Source organism: Amblyomma mixtum, chromosome 10 (assembly GCF_055824585.1).
Source record: "Amblyomma mixtum isolate Tamu chromosome 10, ASM5582458v1, whole genome shotgun sequence".
Classification (NCBI taxonomy): Eukaryota; Metazoa; Arthropoda; class Arachnida; order Ixodida; family Ixodidae; genus Amblyomma; species Amblyomma mixtum.
Window position 1 is genome coordinate 140708380 of NC_143021.1, and position 5945 is coordinate 140714324.

Genomic DNA, 5945 nt, shown 5'->3' on the forward strand with positions numbered 1-5945 from the left:
TCTAGCGACTCTCTTTGGTCTCAAAGAAAATTCTCTAATGACGATGAAGAGACGTGACATAAGACAACGCGTTACTTGATCCCCATCGTTAACCGTTGTGCCAAGGACTGTGTGCAGACTGGTGTACAGGCAGGACAATTAGGCTAAAGTGGTGTGCATCTTTCAGGGAGGCAGAAGCAGCTCATGCGCGCTCGGGTGCACCTATATTGCTACCAAGGTTATCGCCGGCTCTGACGGCCGCAGCATCCGGTTTCCAAACAGCTCTGACTCGGCCATCCGGAGTGCCCCGTGCCGCGCAGACACTTTCTCCGCTGAGAGTGTCTGCTTCCTTTGCAGTGTTGCGGGACGCTTCGGCTGTGCGGTGCCCTCGAAGTTGACTCTGCTACTTCGTTGGCACTGCTATCCGAGATGGCTGATGTGAACATGAAGAAGTCAACGGACGACGTGCTCGATACGTCCGAGGATGCCCTCCCTGTTAGGCTCCAACAGATCGCCAAAGATCAGCTGGGAGAGACTCCAGAGAGGAGAAAGGAATCCCTCGCGGAACTTCTGCAGCTTTTATCAGGTGAGGTAGAAATTCGACTGCCTAAAAATGAGTGAACGAGAGTGACGTCGTTTTGCAGGCGGCTTCACAAAGTGCCAGAGGGAGGGTAATCTTATACCTCTTTCTTTTAAACGTTATCTCACACAAGCAACTTTGCTGTCACTAGAATAACTACTGGCGGGAAGCTTGGCCACTTCACCGGTTATTTGTTGCCATTGTTAAAATTCAGTGAGATTTATATTCCGACTGAGATTTTAAGTCGAGAAATAATCAACCGCGGTCCACCGAAGGAAGACTGAAGTAAGTAGAACTCAATACGTTCATTCACCTCTTCTAAGTTACGCAACGTTGCCGGACCCATCATTATAAAGAGTTTTCTTGGAAAGACGCTAAATGTTATAGCACTAACCGTTTAAGACCGACTGGCTAAAGAGTATTACCCTTTGTGACGTCTGGCCACAAGCGACTCATGTCCAACTAGCGACCTTTTTTTGAAGAAGCTAAACGTGAACTGTTTCACAACCTTCTCGCCCCAGACAAACGTGAATGCTAATAACTTTCTAGTCATCACACTGGTCTGCACGCAGTCTGTGTCTGTAAAAGCGATCAGAAAGCCACATGGAGTGCCAGGCAAGGAATCTTTCATAAAAAAAAATTACAGATTGTAGGGTTAGGATGGAAGAGCGGATGTTTTACTGAGAACACACCTGGAAAATTTTAACCCGCTGTCTATTGCAGAGGAGGAGGATCTCAATTCCCGGAAGGATGCGCAATTTCTTCTGCGTTTTCTACGCGTGCGGAAATACCACGTTCAAGCAGCCCTGCGCACAGTGAAAAACTAGTACAAGATCCGGAAAACCAGCGGTCCGGTTTTTGAGGACTTTCTGCCCTCCAAAGTGTCTCCGGCCACGCGAAAACTCATGATGGTCATGCAAGAAAAGAACGTACATGGACGCCGTATCTTCTTGTTCAAACCCGGTGGGTTATGTTACCGAAGCAACCGGCCGTCATATTGCAGAGAATTGTTCGAGCATATATCCAGATCATTTTTATGTAGGTAAAAGGCTTAGTGGTTTCCACCTAGTGAAAGCGTTGGCAACCCAGTGCCCAGCTGATATCATGCCAAAATCCCGGAAACAAAGCAGCAAATGAGATGTTGCCGTCTCATACTGCGATCTTCAAGTGCGCTAGCCTTTGTACGCGACAGTAAAAGAAATTATTGAGTAAACATAGTTTTAGAGAAGATACGCTTATCTGGAGACATGTGCAGCCAAGGTGCATTTCCTGCATGACGCGGATGTACACGTATATAGGTCCGCGGGCGCACCTGACGCAAAGGTCTTCCACAACAGTGCTATCTAATATGTGAGCGTCATGCTCTTGCATGACGCTCGTGCATATCGTGTTTTTAATTTGTATCTGTGCTCACGCCTGCTTGGAGTCATGCGAATCCGCAGTATTAAATAAATAAATAAATAAATAAATAAATAAATAAATAATTAAATAAAGGTTAATAAAAGAGCACGCGAGTCTCTAGCTCTACGTGTCACCTGAGTTGTGGCAGTCACTCTAAAGGCTACGGTGCGTAGCAAAAAATATTCTTGCTGCGTATATACCCGAGGTACAACTATATGTATTGTTGGGCTGGCCTCCAGAGGGCTTCGAAAAAAAAAAAAAAACGCTCATGGCGTGTTTGAAAAGAACGGCGAGAAAGCCTGCTAAAAGATGCATCTTTTTTGAATGCCATTTCTGGTGTCTCCGTTAAAAACTGCGTTATGTTTAGGATTCGAGCTGTTATAGTTATTACGCTCAGTGCTTCATGTAGCATTCATAGAGAAATTGTTCTAGACTAAAGCGCATCCTTCATGCCTGTTAAACAGAGTTTTGTAATATTACTCGAGCCGGTACAGCAGGTAATTATTTGATACCACCGAAAAACAGGCCGTTGACCCATTCTGAGGCGGAAATATTCAGACCCCTGAGGCGAAAGACTGCCATTTCAATCAGAGTCATCGCAAATGTTCACGAGAAACTTATGCTGGCATCATGTCTCGAGAGCGGTCAGCTCTTTTTTCGCAACCTCCAATTCGTAGTTATTTTTCTGCGTCGAGAGCAAAACGAATCCTAAAATCACGAATAATTTTAAGGAAGTGCCGGTGATACAGTAAAAATATCTGAATACACATCAAATATTTGACACCTACGAACTCACGCGTAGACTCCTTTCGAAACCGTCGCATTTTCTCCCTTTTCTCAGTTTCTTGGAATCTCGATGAATCTTCTTACCTCAATGTTCACCGGGCCATCATGTTGTGCATGGAACACTTTTTGGCCAAGGATCCAACGACTCAAACGTTGGGTATGGTTATCCTGTTTGGCTACGGAGGCTTCACACCCGACAAAGTGCTCGCCATTAATGTGGGCTTGATCTGGCGGGGCTTCGAATATTTACAGGTAAGTAGACGCGCCGAGATCCCGCGAAGACTTCAACTTTTAATAGATGGAAACAACCAAAGAGAGCACTCTTCTTGATTGCCCTCAAATATTAACTTGACATCGCTTACCTCAGTCTTATAGGGGGATATATGCAAAAGAATGAAAGCAAAAGCAATTCTTCCGTGTGTCCCGGCTGGCATTCCGCGATCTGCTGAGAGGGCTTCACACGATGGAAAGGTCTCGCTGGCGACGCAGAAGTGATTTACAATATCGCGTGCCAAGTCTGTGGCCGCAAATCTCTGGTATTCTATTTGTTCATCAATGCTTTTTTCTAGTTCAGTGTTTGTAGTAGTTATTTTCTATTCGCCACACATAGGAAGTACATCCCACTATAGCCCCGCCGCGCTGGCTCCGTGGTTATGGCGCTCGGCTACTGACTCAAAAGACGCGGGCTCGATCCTGACCATGGCGGTCGAATTTTGATCGAGGTGAAATTCTAGAGGCCCGTGTACTCTGCGATTCAGTGCACGTTAAAGGACTCCAGGTGGTTAAAATTACCGGAGCCCTTCACTATAGTGTCCCTCATAGGCTCAGTCGCTTTGGAATGCTAAAGTCCCACAAACCTTATCCCAATATGGCTCCTAGTCGACAAGACTAGGAGCTATATTTCGCAACCAATACTATCGCGTCCAGCTGGGAAAGGTGTGCTAATTAGCATTCTGATATAAACGAAGTCATCATGTTTGAGCGCCGGTAGTGAAACGAGCAGCGGCAAGGAAAAAACTCGAAGCAACAATTTCTGGATCAGTGAGGAAAAGAAAGCATTACTGGTCGAAACCTTGGGAAACCCAATACATTCCGCCTTAGATTGCTTTAGGGAGTACTTCAGTTAGCTCATTGAATGACAGTGTTTTATATGATCAAAACGACTGTATTTAAAACAGCGTAGTTAAAAACTTTATCTGCAGGCAAAAGAAAGCCTACGTGCTCCACAGAGAGAGGAACATCTTGTTGCCTTTCTGAACAAGAATTTGCATATTATGGGGCTAATTTCATGATAGGCCTAGAGCACAAGAAACATATCGAATTCACTTCAACGCATTCAATTCCTTCCTATAGATTATGTAACTCACTGCTCATTCTAAAGTATTCACAGAGAGCAATGTTTCCAGGAGGAAGTGCATTCTTTAACGCTTCCGGAACAGGACCTTCAATGATAACAGTACGTTCGCAGTCACAGTCATGCTTTTTATTCAGGCTTTAATGTTACAAAAATGCAGTGAGAGCAATAGCAGGTACTACATATTTAGCAACTGCAAGTATTTAATTTTACAATTCGGCAATATGGAAGCAGTGGTCATCCATCAGTATCGTGTGATTCAGCTGTATAAATTTCAAGTACACAGCGACACTAAATTTTAACGGACCCTTCTAATACACGGGAAAATAGCACTCTTCACAATGCAAGACACAATGAATACTTGTATGTATTTCTGTCACCCCAGCGAACTTAACAATGGAGTCGCTGGAGTCTCGCGCCCTCTCCAGCTTCACTCCGCGCCCAAGGATCTTCCTTCGGTATGTGGACGACTGCTTTTGTGTCATTAAGGAATCGGCGGTGAGCGCATTCCTTCTGCATCTGAACGGCATAGAACCAGCCATACAGTTCACGAGAGAGGAAGAGGTCGACGGCCGGCTACCATTCCTGGACACGCTGGTAAAACGCGACAAATCTCGATTTAGCTTTACTGTATTCAGAAAGGACACGCACACAGGCAGGTACCTGAACTTCCGTTCAGTGCACCCGATTTGTCAAAAGAAGTCCGTGGTTGCTTCTCTTGTACGCCGGGCAGAAAAAGTCTGCTCAACCCCGAAGCAGCGAGAGGCTGACTTGGCGACTACACGACGTGACCTGTTATACTCGGGCTATCCCAGTTCGTTTATTCGGACCATTAAAAATCGCTTGGCGCATCCAACACCGGAACAACCCCGACGACAGGAAAGAAGCAAAAGGGTCGCAATACCCTACGTACCCGGCATAAGCGAGAGCCTGTCCCGCATATTCCGGTCCTGTGAGGTCGACATCGCCCACGTTCCTACGCGCAAGCTTAGACACGCGGTAGTGAAAGTAAAAGATAAGCTGGAAAAAGACAAGTTCTCCGGCGTTGACTACAGGATCCCTTCCGCTGGCTCTGACTAATCGTACATAGGTGAAACGGGCGACTTCCGCAAACGATTGCAGCAGAACAACAATGATGCCAACAAGGGGCACGTGGCGAAAAGCGCCCTAGCAGAACATGCTGTTTCCACGGGTCATGCCATCGACTGGGATGGCGCGAGGATAATTGGAAAAGAAAAGAACAAGACGACAAGGCTTTCCCTGGAATCCATCCATATCCAATACAGGTCACAGACGCTAAACCGTAACGAAGGAAATCTACCCCCGATCTACACGCGCTGCTTACGTCACACCATGAAGCATTTAAAATGAACCCTCAATTCGTTCTCCCTTTCATTGTGAACAAGGCTCTTGTAGCGGAGCCGAAACGTCTCTTTTTGCTTTTGTTTGTGTTTAACGATTGGTCGGCGCTTGTTATTTCGCGCCATGGTATGTATTCATATCAGTATATGCACACTAGGTCTGAGTTAATTGCTTACAGAATAACTGCTATTTTAGACTTCAGTCAACCAAAGAGCCCGGCTGGCTTTGTAAGAGATGCACGAAAATAGACCGCTTTAATTTTTAAGTTCAAGTGAAAGAGTAATATGCAGAAGATAACCAACCTCTATATAGTATTCCTAATTCTGAATAAGCCGTTGACTCGTCGAAGCTAGGCAGACATGCATGCACACTATTATGCGGGTATAGAAGCGACATATTTAAATGTAGTGTTTTTAACTGAACGGTAGCACAGTGACCATAATTCTTCAAAGAGAAATGGATAAAATACCGTTAAGAAAGGGA

At 45.5% G+C, this 5945-nt stretch overlaps 1 long non-coding RNA gene across 1 annotated transcript; it reads left to right on the top strand.

Moving 5' to 3' along the window:
• The first annotated feature begins 403 nt into the window (after positions 1-403).
• Positions 404-1645, top strand: LOC149327120 (uncharacterized). Its single transcript, XR_016286230.1, has 2 exons — positions 404-565; positions 1283-1645. It is a non-coding gene; the product is annotated as an uncharacterized LOC149327120 (long non-coding RNA).
• Positions 1646-5945: the final 4300 nt, after the last annotated feature.